We start from the raw sequence: 13,038 nt of genomic DNA, 5'->3' as shown, positions 1-13,038 counted from the left end.
TCTTCTTGCAGTCTATGGGACTCTCAAGAGTCTCCTCCAGCACCAGAATTCAAAAGCATCCATTCTTCAGCGATCAGCCTTCTTTATGGTCCAGCTCTCACTTCCATACATCACTACTGGGAAAACCAGAGCTTTAACTATACGGACCTTTGTCGGCAAGGTGATGTCTCTGCTTTTTAAGATGCTGTCTAGGTTTGTCAGAAGAGGGGTGGAGGGAAGTTAATTCGGATAAGATTTATCGATTGAAAGGAGAATAATATTGTTAAGCTGTGTTGTGGTTAAGATATTTGGGAAAAAATAATAAAAATTATTGGGGGGGGGGACTGCCTCGGCATGCAGAACTCTTTTCCAGGGCCATGCTAGCACTCTCGCCTTGCCCTAGGTAAAGGTAAAGGGACCCCTGACCATTAGGTCCAGTCGTGGCCGACTCTGGGGTTGCGGCGCTCATCTCGCTTTACTGGCCGAGGGAGCCGGCGTACAGCTTCCGGGTCATGTGGCCAGCAGGACTAAGCCGCTTCTGGCGAACCAGAGCAGCGCACGGAAACACCGTTTACCTTCCCGCCGGAGTGGTACCTATTTATCTACTTGCACCTCGTGCTTTCGAACTGCTAGGTTGGCAGGACACCTTGCCCTGAAAAGCCCCAAAAATGTCACTAGGAACCAGGGCTGCAGCGATACACAGGAGATGGTGTTGCCAAGCTATTGTTCATTTTTGTTTGTTTGTTTGTTTGTTTCTATCTATCCCACCTTTTCCTCCCCAATCGCCTTCTCAATCTGGCCCACGGACGGTCCGGGAATCAGCGTGTTTTTACATGAGTAGACTGTGTCCTTTTATTGAAAATGCATCTCTGGGTTATTTGTGGGGCATAGGAATTCGTTCACCCCCCCCCCATTATAGTCCGGCCCCCCACAAGGTCTGAGGGAGAGTGGACTGGCCCTCTGCTGAAAAAGTTTGCTGGCCCCTGCTCTAAGCACTATACCACACTGCCTACTGGGAGTTCGGAAGGAAGGAAAGACAACACATCACATCACAACATAACAAGGCATCCTGTTATCGCAGGAACGGTCTCCCTTGGGCAGTTGTGGACTCTCCTCGCCTGGAGGTTTTTAAACAGAGGTTTGAGGGCCATCTGTCCGGAGTTCTTCAACTGTGATTCCTGCTTCGTGGGGGTTGGACTAGATGACCCTCAGGGTCCCTTGCACAGCTTAAGAGTCACAGGTTGCTTTGACCCTAGTGGCCTTTACGATACGATAACCTGTATTGTCATTGTCCCATACAGAACAACGAAATTGAAAAAAATCTACATCAGATATTCAAAAACCAACAAGCCTGCTATCCCAGCTATCCCAGCCTGCTTAACCCCCTAAAAACTCTGATACCCCATGATTAAATACAATATACTCCCACAGAAACTACCTTACACTGCGTTTAAAACCAAAATCGCATTTGGATAGAAACTGTTTCTCAGGCAGCTGGTCCTAGTCTTTATAACCCTGTACCTTCTTCCAGAAGGCAGAAGCTGAAAGAGATCATTAAAAAACTCTGGTTTTAACATATACATGGGTTTGCTTTTTGCCTAAAATTTTGTACATCGCTTTGAGTCGCCGTGGCCAGGAAAAAGGGACTGATATATTGAATCAACTAACTCCTGAGAAATCTCTATGTGGGACAAGAAGCTACAGTTAGAACTGGAAATGGAACAACTGATTGGTTCAAAATTGGGAAAGGAGTACGACAAGGCCGTATATTGTCTCCCTGCTTATTTAACGTATATGCAGAAATCATCATGTGAAAGGCTGGGCTCAATGAATCCCTAGCCGGAATTAAGATTGCCGGAAGAAATATCAACAACCTCAGATATGCAGATGACACAACCTTGATGGCAGAAAGTGAAGAGGAATTAAAGAACCTTTTAATGAGGGTGAAAGAGGAGAGCGCAAAATATGGTCTGAAGCTCAACATCAAAAAAACGAAGATCATGGCCACTGGGCCCATCACCTCCTGGCAAATAGAAGGGGAAGAAATAGAAGGGGAAGAAATGGAGAGATTTTACTTTCTTGGGCTCCATGATCACTGCAGATGGTGACAGCAGTCACAAAATTAAAAGATGCCTGCTTCTTGGGAGAAAAGCAATGACAAACCTAGACAGCATCTTAAAAAGCAGAGACATCACCTTGCCAACAAAGGTCCATATAGTTCAAGCTCTGGTTTTCCCAGTAGTGATGTATGGAAGTGAGAGCTGGACCATAAAGAAGGCTGATTGCCGAAGAATGGATGCTTTTGAATTCTGGTGCTGGAGGAGACTCTTGAGAGTCCCATGGACTGCAAGAAGATCAAACCTCTCCATTCTGAAGGAAATCAGCCCTGAGTGCTCACTGGAAGGACGGATCCTGAAGCTGAGGCTCCAAGACTTTGGCCACCTCATGAGAAGAGAAGATAGAAACTGTTGGATAGAAACTGTTTCTCAGGCGGCTAGTCCTAGTCTTTATAACCCTGTCCCTTCTTCCAGAAGGCAGACGCTGAAAGAGATCATTTCCGGGGTGTCACTATCCTGTGCTATCTCTGCAGCTTTCTTATGACACCTGGAAGCATAGATTTGATCCAAGGTGGGAAGAGTGCACCCAGTTATTCTCTCCACAGTCTTTACAACCCTGGACAGCGTTGTTTTCCCCCCTGACCATGCAAGTCCCAAACCACACACACAGACCATAAGTTAACACACTCTCCACAGTACAATGGCAAAATGCCATCAACAGGTCCTGCTAAGACTCTGTTTTTTCACAAGGAAGGAGAATGAATTTACCATCTAGGAAGGCCCACAATGTCCTTCTCAGCAAAGATCCCCTGCAACATTAGTTAGGAGATTCCTCCTTGCATTTTCTATCCCATTTATTTATTTCTCCTGGTTCTCTTGAGAGCAGCAGCTGAATTGCTGCCAAACACCGTCTTAATCATCCCAAAGTCAGTTTCCCTTCTGTTGGAGTTGGGTGAAGCCAGTGCCAGATTTACGATATAAACAAGCTATAACATAGGGCCCCACTCTCTTGGGGCCCCCCAAAAAATTAAAGGAAAAAAAACCTGGATGTACATTTCCAAAAGATAAAAAACATTTTGTTATGTGCAAATGGCTTGAGATACCTATTAGGTCCATAAATGACCATATGGCATATATTCAACACAAAAAACAGCAACAATTTGTTGTTGAGAAAGGACAGCTGGACATAGAAAGGGCCCCATTAGCTTCAGTAGCTTAGGGCCTCATCAGACCTAAATCCGGCCCTGAGGGTTGTCTTGTCGTCTGCGCAGCCCAGAACCTCCAGACACTGCCCAGTCTTGCACCCAAGGAAGTCCTTTCAGTGCTGCTGCTGGTGCAGCAGTTTGACTTCACCCCTGGAAGCACACTCCATTGCTTTACCCCTGGAGGCCCACTCCATTGTCCCTCAAGACAGACAGGTGCCATCTCAACTCCACAAGGCAGCTGCCTCCCCACACCCACCCTGACTGTTTTGATCCTCAGAAACAAAAACAAAAAAGTCAAAATCCACAATCCACACCATGTCCTTGGCTCCCCATATCAGCCCCAGTTTGATCTCCCTGCTTTCTGTGCTTTTATAGAATCGTAGAGGTGGAAGGGACCCCCCAGAGGCCATCAAGCCCAACCCCTCGCTACGCAAGAACCTTGCCCCCAGCCACCCCCAGGGTGGGCTCGAACCACCAACCTTTGGGTTAACAGCCATTCTCCAAAGAACCTATTTCCCTAGGGCAGTGGTGGGATTAATTAAGTCTTTGTCCTGGCATCTCAGCCCCACAAGTGTGGGAATTTCAGGAAGTCGCCTAAATCAGGCATCCCCAAACTTGGTCCTCCAGATGTTTTGGGACTACAACTCCCATCATCCCTAGCTAACAGGACCAGTGGTCAGGGACGATGGGAATTGTAGTCTCAAAAACATCTGGAGGGCCAAGTTTGGGGGTGCCTGGCTTAGATCAAACCTTTCGTTCAGGATGATGGGAGTTGTAGTCCGAAACTACATAGTGTGGCCTAGCGTGGGGGGTGCAGGGGGGGCCGGCCGCACCGGCCGCAACATCTGGGGGTTAGGGTTAGGGGGCGCAAATCCATGGGTTAGGGGGCACAAATTACTTGCCTTGCCCCGGGTGCTGACAACCCACGCTACGCCACTGCGGGTTGGCGAAGGCTGCTCTGAGCCAGTGCTCTTCAGCCTTGGGTCCCCAGTTGTCGCTGGACAACAACTCCCATCATCTGCAACCATTGGTTGATGGGAGTTGTAGTCCAAATCATCCGGAGGGTGCCGGGTTGGCAGAAGCAAGTGGGCAGCTATCCAACTGGGGTGGGTGGGGAATCCTATGTCATTCTGCCCATGCAACAGCTGCACCCGTTTACTTGGGAGTAAATCTTGTTGGAGCTCAGTTAGCGGAGGACGAGACTCCCGGGTTGTGGGTTCGAGCCCCAGGTTGGGCAAAAGATTCCTTCATTGCGGGGGGTTGGGCTAGATGACCCTTGGGGTCCCTTCTGCGCAAGCTTCTGAGGGCCGCATGCCAGTGGTGGGCGGGGCCAGTGGTGGGTGTGGGCGGAGCAATTCATCTCAGCTCCCATGGCCTACTCTGTCCCCCATCCTTGCAAGTAATAAGCAAGATCAGAGATATCAAGGACACATTCCAGCCAGGCAGAAACATTCAAGGAGCAGAGAGGGGGGGTGGCCTGGGAAAAGTCCCAAGGGCCTGACAGAGAGGATTGGGGGGGGCCACATTTGAGGCAAACCATCAATCGGAGACTCTTTTCCACCCAAGAATGGTTGCTTCCGCATCAGCCATTCAGTGGCGTAGCGTGGGTTGTCAGCCCCCGGGGCATGGCAAGTAATTTGCGCCCTCTAACCCGTGGATTTTAGCAGGGGGCAGAGAGCTGCGCGTGTGAGCGCCCCCCCAGATGTTGCGCCCGGTGCAGCCGGGCCCCCCTGCACCCCCCACGCTACGCCACTGCAGCCATTTAATCTGGAACAAATATCCTTCATCCACTCCCCACCAGCGAATCTAGTTGATATTGTTGCCAGCATGTTGCATTCTAGAATTTTCTACCTTCTTTTCCTGCCTTTTCCCAGACCTGATTCCAGTGGCACCCTGTAGACCAGGGGTGTCTAACTCAAATTCATCAGGGGCCGCATCAGCAGTTTGGTCACCCTCAAAGGGCCGGTTGTATCTGTAGGACTTACAGTACAGGAGAGAAGGGTTCAGGCAGCCGTTGGATCTGTCACATCACAGGATGGCATGCGCTCAATATAAAAACAAGTGGAGGGTTCCTGAATGCACGTAAAGTGGAGGTTTCCTGTGTAGAACGGCCGGCGCCGCTAGAGGGCAGACGTTCTCCGGCTTGTAGGCTGCCGCGCATGCGCTGAAGAGGCGGCTTTCTTGTGTAAAAAAAAAAAAAGCGAAAATAAAAGGTGAAGGCTACACGGGCCACATGACGAGGTCTGGCGGGCCGGATTGGGCCCGCGGGCCTTGTGTTTGACACCCGTGCTGTAGACTGTGGGCAGGCAAATTGCTACTGAGCCAATTCATCCCTTCTGTACCTTTAGTTAGTAGCTTCCTCGCCACCCTTTGTCCCCCCCCCTGGAAACTTCCGTTTTATTTCTTCCCGCAAAACAACACTGCTTTTACTATGAAAAGAATTAAAATGAGGGTGAGGTGGTCAGGAATCAAAGCTGCAACCCGCGCCTGTGCGTCTGCGGGTGTGTGGCTCGCGATTCGCCATTTCTGTGCATGTGCGTGACGTCATTTTGAGTGTCTGCGCATGCGCGAGCGCTCTGTTACTTCCGGGTTGCCGCGGAGCACAACCCGAAAATATTCATCCCGAAGCATATTTAACCCAAAGTATGACTGTACAGGGGTAGGCAACCTAAGGTCTGGGGGCCGGATCCGGCCCAATCGCCTTCTAAATCCGGCCTGTGGACGGTCCAGGAATCAGCATGTTTTTACATGAATAGAATGTGTGCTTTTATTTAAAATGCATCTCTGGGTTATTTGTGGGGCATAGGAATTTGTTCATTTCCCCCCCAAAATATAGTCCGGCCCCCGACATGGTCTGAGGGACAGTGGACCGGCCCCCTGCTTAAAAAGATTGCTGACCCCTGATCTAATAGGTATCTCAAGCCATTTGCCCATGTTGCCCTGCAACCAGTCCATGCAGAATGTAGGCACCCTATATATAGAAAGGAGCAAACCAGTGATATTTTAGGGAGCAGGCGAGCAGGCAGGGCCCGTGACTTACATCATAGGAGCCTACACAACACAAAACACTGTTGCTGTATGTAGGTTTTGTTTTATTTATTTTTTATTTTTTATTTTGGAAATGTACATCCGGTTTTCCCCCCTTTAAATTTCTTGCCCCACCCCAAGAGAGTGTGACCCTAAGCTACAGCTTGTTTAGCTTATACAGTGGTACCTCGGGTTACAGACGCTTCAGGTTACAGACTCCGCTAACCCAGAAATAGTACCTCGAGTTAAGAACCTTGCTTCAGGATGAGAACAGAAATCGTGTGGCAGCAGCGGGGGGCCCCATTAGCTAAAGTGGTGCTTCAGGTTAAGAACAGTTTCAGGTTAAGAACGGACCTCCAGAACGAATTAAGTTCTTAACCCCAGGTACCACTGTATGTAAATCAGAGTTTTCCTTCTCTTAAATGGGCTCCCTTCCCAGGCTGGATGAGCCCAACATGCCTTCTAGGAACAAATTTTAAAAATGGGTCCCGAAAATCGTGATGTGAGTGATTGGGGTGATTTTAGACACTTGCTTTTCATAGAATCCTAGAGTTGGAAGAGACCACAAGGGCCATCGAGTCCAACCCCCTGCCAAGCAGGAAACACCATCAGAGCACTCCTGACATATGGTTGTCAAGCCTCTGCTTAAAGACCTCCAAAGTAGGAGACTCCACCACACTCCATGGCAGCAAATTCCACTGTCAAACAGCTCTTACTGTCAGGAAGTTCTTCCTAATGTTTAGGTGGAATCTTCTTTCTTGTAGTTTGGATCCATTGCTCCGTGTCCGCTTCTCTGGAGCAGCAGAAAACAACCTTTCTCCCTCCTCTATGTGACATCCTTTTATATATTTGAACATGGCTATCATATCACCCCTTAACCTCCTCTTCTCCAGGCTAAACATGCCCAGCTCCCTTAGCAAACCTGGTACTTTCTAGATGTTTGGGACTGCAACGCCCATCGTCTCATGGCTATCATATCACCCCTTAACCTCCTCTTCTCCAGGCTAAACATGCCCAGCTCCCTTAGCCGTTCCTCATAAGGCATTGTTTCCAGGCCTTTGACCATTTTGGTTGCCCTCCTCTGGACACGTTCCAGTTGGTCAGTGTCCTTCTTGAATTGTGGTGCCCAGAACTGGACACAGTACTCCAGGTGAGGTCTGACCAGAGCAGAATACAGTGGCACTATTACTTCCCTTGATCTAGATGCTATACTCCTATTGATGCAGCCCAGAATTGCATTGGCTTTTTTATCTGCCGCGTCACATGCTGGACTAAGTGGGTTAGTGGCCACTAGTGTGTTCTTAATATGAAAGAATCGGGCAAATTGGGAAGCCTTCGTACGCCGATAGGTATCAACGCAACTCTCTTTTTTGAAAAACTGCAAATATGCGAATATAGATGCAGTTGCTGTTTTAGATGGCGTTACCATGCGAAAGCATGTAAAACTGCAAACCCCTGTGTCCCAAAAGCTCCCTGCGGAAAAGCAAGAAACCCTGTCCGTTTTGAAGGGAGAGCGCTGGGTTCAGATCTCCACTCAGCCCCAGGGAGCTCACAGAGAGCCGACCTCAAAGGGTTGTTGTGAGAATAACAACCCTTTGTTAATGGAATAATGGAGAGCTTGAGGACGGTGACCTCTCAAGGTGGGATATACCGTATTTCTCGCTCCATAAGACGCACCTGACCATAAGACGCGCCTAGTTTTTAGAGGAGGAAAACAAGAAAAAAAATATTCTGAACGAAACAGTGGATGTATGATTTTTGTGGTTCATGCTGTGGCCACAGACATGATATGTGATTTGCTGGTGAGTTTGGGGTAGCCCAATGCAAAAATCCTGAGGATCCATGTGGATCCGTGCTTTGTAACCACGTTTTTGCGCCACTGCGGCCCCACAAAACAGTGGGTGCGTGGGTTTTTTGGTGCAGGCTGTAGCCATGGACATGCTATGTGATCTGATGGTGAATTTGGGGTGACCCAATGCAAAAATCCTGAGGATCCATGGGCTTTTACTTCCCCCCTCCCAGGCAGCCTCCTTTATCTCTAGAGTCCCTTATCTCCCTTCCCGATCGCTTACCAATCACCTGCTCAGCAGCTTTGTTTCAACACTCCCTTCCCTCTTTCTAAAAAAAAGCACGATCTGCTTTTTGCCCCTGGGCAATTCAGCTCCATGGACCACACACCATAAGACGCACAGACATTTCCCCTTACTTTTTAGGAGGAAAAAAGTGTGTCTTATGGAGCGAAAAATACAGTAAGTAGCCATCTTCCAATACCTGAAGGGCCGTCAAGTAGAAGATGGAGGCGGCTAGTTTTCTCCTGCTCTGGAGGGTAGGACTCGAACCCATGACCTCATGTTACAAGGGAGGAGAGTCCGACTAAACATCAGGAAGATTTTTCGGGCCATAAGAGCCGTTCAACAGTGGAAGAGACTTTCTGGTCAGAAGGTGGGGAAAATCTCCTTCCTTGGCTCTCGGCCAGGACTGTGATTTCTGCACTGCAAGGGGTTGGAGTAGAAAGCCTTTGGGGTGGTATATTACACCAGTGGAATTAGCTAAAATGTGTAAGACAAATCATAAATGTTGGAAATGTAAAGAAAAAGAAGGAACATTTTATCATCTGTGGTGGAAATGTAAGAAAGTAAAGAACTTCTGGGAAACGATGTATAATGAGATGGAAAAGATGTTGAAATATACATTTTTTTTAAAAAAACACCACACCCAGAAGCAACTTTACTTGGTATTATAGGTCAGGATATTAACAGGCAAGACGTTAAATTGTTTTTATATGCAACAACAGCGGCAAGAGTATTGTTAGCCCAGAAATGGAAGCAAGAAGAAATTCCGACGAAAGAAGAATGGCAGACGAAATTAATGACTAGGCAGAATTGGACAAAATGACAGGAAGGATTCGAAACCTGCGGGACCAGAGATTCACAGAAGATTGGAAGAAGTATATGAATTATCTGAAGAGCAATTGTAACCAACAAACTACGCTAGTAGGACTGCAAGAAGTTTTGCAAGGAGAAATATATGAAATGTTACAAAGCAGATAAAGAATAGAGACATTGTTTGTGAGATTTAAAAGTAAGAAATGTATACTAAGAGATTAGATTGGAAAATTTTCAGAGAGGATTGATGGAAGTCAAAAAATTGCATAAGATGTAAAAGTATGTTTAATTACTGTTGGAAATTGTATGTTAATTTCCTAGGAAATGAAATAAACAGAAAGCACTGTAAACTTTTCCAGTATGCAATAACAGCGGCAAGAATATTATTGGCCCAGAGATGGAAACAGGAACAAGTACCTACTTTGGAGGAGTGGAGAATGAAGCTGATGGACTATGCAGAACTTGATAAAATGACAGGGAAGATCAGATACCAACACAATCAAAAGTTTATCGAGGACTGGGGAAAATTTGTTGAATATTGGGGAGGTTTAAGTGATAATGAAATAACGTTTGCGGCATTTAAAGAAGCTCTGTAAAAATCTAAAGAAATATTGTAAGAAAGGAAAACAGGTGTGGACAGGTTTGTCAAAAAGCAATACGAAATGTAGGAAATGTGTAACTAAAAAGTTTAATTCGGATGATTGTCAGAATGGCTGATGGAAGTCCAAAAAAGGAGAAAATTTGTAAAGTGGAAATGTTTGTCTATTTTTCTTTTGCTGAAAATTAATAAAAAATATTTTTTTTAAAAAAAAAGAGGAAATGGTATGTTAAAAAACTAATAAAAATTTATAAAAAAAGAAGAAGACCCTCAACTCTACAATTCTATGAAATTTGTGTTTTTATAGGCCTTGCTCCTTCCCTGTTTCCCCTTCCGAGTGCTGGCTGAGATGGTCTCCGGTTTGCTGCCCCCCCCCCTCAAATTTATTTTTATTCATTTTATAACACAAAGAAAGAACACATACAAAAAACCCCAAACAATATAAACAAATTCTTGTCCTATCCTTATTTTATACATTGTTAAGTGTTTACATATATCATAGTTTCTAACCATCTTTTTTTTAAAGAGAACTTCACATTTTATCACTTATGAATAATACTATTTTAAAGTACACTATCTTCTACTTCTAACACTACAGCCTATATCCATTTCCAAAGCTATCCAAAGATTTAAAGTCTCTCTCTCTCTCTCTCTCTCTCTCTCTCTCTCTCGGGGGGCAGCTGCGGGAGACCCTCACGTGCCAATCTTGGTGCCCCATGGATCTGGGGAAGGGGAGATCAAGGCCACCCCCAACTGCTTCAAGCCTTCTGCACCTGAGTTGGAGGTTGGGAAGGAACTGTCCAAACCCATTATCTTACAGCCAGCGAAACGTTTGATAATCCCCACCCTGTAAGCCGCTTTTGAGGCGTAAGCCTGGCTCACGCCCTCTCCGGGGGATGCTGAAGGGACCCCCCCCCCAGTTATGGGATTGCCTCCCTGGGCGAGGTCTCCTACTGAGTTGGTCTTGCAAAGGGTTCTGGGGGATGCTCGTCTCGAGTCGCTGGCAAGGATGGCCTGCATCCGTCTCCTGCATCTCTCTGTGGCCCAAGTACCACTGCAAAGGCTTCTGGGAAACTCCCTCCCGGCTTTGCATTCCATCCTCAGTCTCTTCTGCGCTCTCTCTCTCTCTCTCTCTCTCTCTACACACATATCATTCCCAACAATCATAGAACATACCGTATTTTTCGCTCCATAAGACACACTTCTTTCCTCCTAAAAAGTAAGGGGAAATGTCTGTGTGTCTTATGGAGCGAATGGGGCCACAAAAATGTGGTTACAAAGCACGGATCCACATGGATTCTCAGGATTTCTGCATTGGGCTACCCCAAACTCACCAGCAAATCACATATCGTGTCTGGGGCCACAGCATGAACCACTAAAATCATACATCCATTGTTTCGTTCAGAATATTATTTTCTTGTTCTCTTCCTCTAAAAACTAGGTGCATCTTATGGAGCAAAAAATACGGTAATTTCTTATCTTATACAGTGTTTTGAACTTCCATCAACCACATCGGAAGATTTTCCAGTCTTTATCACTTAATCTACATTTCTTAATTTCCTTGTTACTTTTAATTATCCTCAACTAACCATTCTCTTCATAACCTTCTCTGAAATATTTCACACAGTCCTCCTTAAAAAACTTATTGCAATCCTACTAGCGTGATCTGTTTCTTACAATTGCTTTTCAAATAGTTCAAATATTTGTTCCAGTCCTCTGAGAATCTCTGGTCCCTCGGGTTTCGGATCCTTCCTGTCATCTTATCTAACTCTGCATAGTCCATTAATTTCGTCTGCCACGCCTCTGCTCTCCCTCTTAGTGGGCAAAAAAGGGGCTGCCCTGGAAAAGGCCACGCTACCCAGCTCTCACTGCCCTGGAGGACTAAAGGTGTATCAGAAGAGGGCAACAAGTGAGGCAGTTGCCTGCTGAGTGGGCAGCACGTTCTGGGTTCGAGAAAAGGTGGCAGAGAGTGAGAGAAAATGCAGATCCGGCTGCCGTCAGGCGCACACACCATCAGAGTTCTCCTTCCCTGGCCTAGTCAAAATTATTTTTCATTTATTTATTGTGATCAAGGGTTCGAACCCCACCTTGGGCAAAAGATTCCTGCTTTGCAGGGGGGTTGGACTAGATGATCACAAGGGTCCCTTCCAAATCTACAGTCCTGTGATTCTATTGCATTTATTTGTTGTTGTTTAGCCGTGGCTGACTCTTTGTGACCCCCTGGACCAGAGCACGCCAGGCACTCCTGTCTTCCACTGCCTCCCACAGTTTGGTCAAACTCATGCTGTAGCTTCGAGAACACTGTCCCACCATCTCGTCCTCCGTCGTCCCCTTCTCCTTGTGCCCTCCATCTTTCCCAACATCAGGGAGTCTTCTCTTCTCATAAGGTGGCCAAAGTCTTGGAGCCTCAGCTTCAGGATCTGTCCTTCCAGTGAGCACTCAGGGCTGATTTCCTTCAGAATGGAGAGGTTGGATCTTCTTGCAGTCCATGGGACTCTCAAGAGTCTCCTCCAGCACCAGAATTCAAAAGCATCCATTCTTGGGTGATCAGCCTTCTTTATGGTCCAGCTCTCACTTCCATACATCACTACTGGGAAAACAATACCTTTTACTATACGGACCTTTGTCGGCAAGGTGATGTCTCTGCTTTTTAAGATGTTGTCTAGGTTTGCCATCGCCTTTCTCCCAAGGAGCAGGCGTCTTTTAATTTCGTGACTGCTGTCACCATCTGCAGTGATCATGGAGCCCAAGAAAGTAAAATCTCTCACTGCCTCCATTTCTTCCCCTTCTATTTGCCAGGAGGTTATGGGACCAGTGGCCATGATCTTCGTTTTTTTGATGTTGAGCTTCAGACCATATTTTGCACTCTCCTCTTTTTTCCGATATTCTTTTTTTTTTAAAAAAGGAAATGTTCAATGCATGCTTTTCAAGCTTTGCATATAGATTTTTACATTAGCAGAACTTTTAAAAGTCACTTGTAAGAAGATGAATAAGGTATAAAAATCGGATAGTTAAGAATACAAGGTGCATGAATAAACACAAAACAATGGAAGCAAGAGGGGGAGTGGAGGGAAAACAAGGGTTTTTTGAAATCCCAGGGTATGGTGATTTGTTTAGTGGAATTAAGGATTATGGTTTGCATTTTTGTTTGCAATGTTGTTGTTGTTGTTGTTTAGTTCTGTCTGCCTCTTCGTGACTCCATGGACCAGAGCACGCCAGGCACTCCTGTCCTCCACTGCCTCCCGCAGTTGGGTCAAACTCATGCTGGCAGCTTCGATAACACTGTC

This window comes from Podarcis vaucheri (genome assembly GCF_965113315.1).
Source record: "Podarcis vaucheri genome assembly, chromosome: 13".
NCBI classification, from domain to species: domain Eukaryota; kingdom Metazoa; phylum Chordata; class Lepidosauria; order Squamata; family Lacertidae; genus Podarcis; species Podarcis vaucheri.
Note: the sequence above shows the minus strand (reverse complement) of the source record.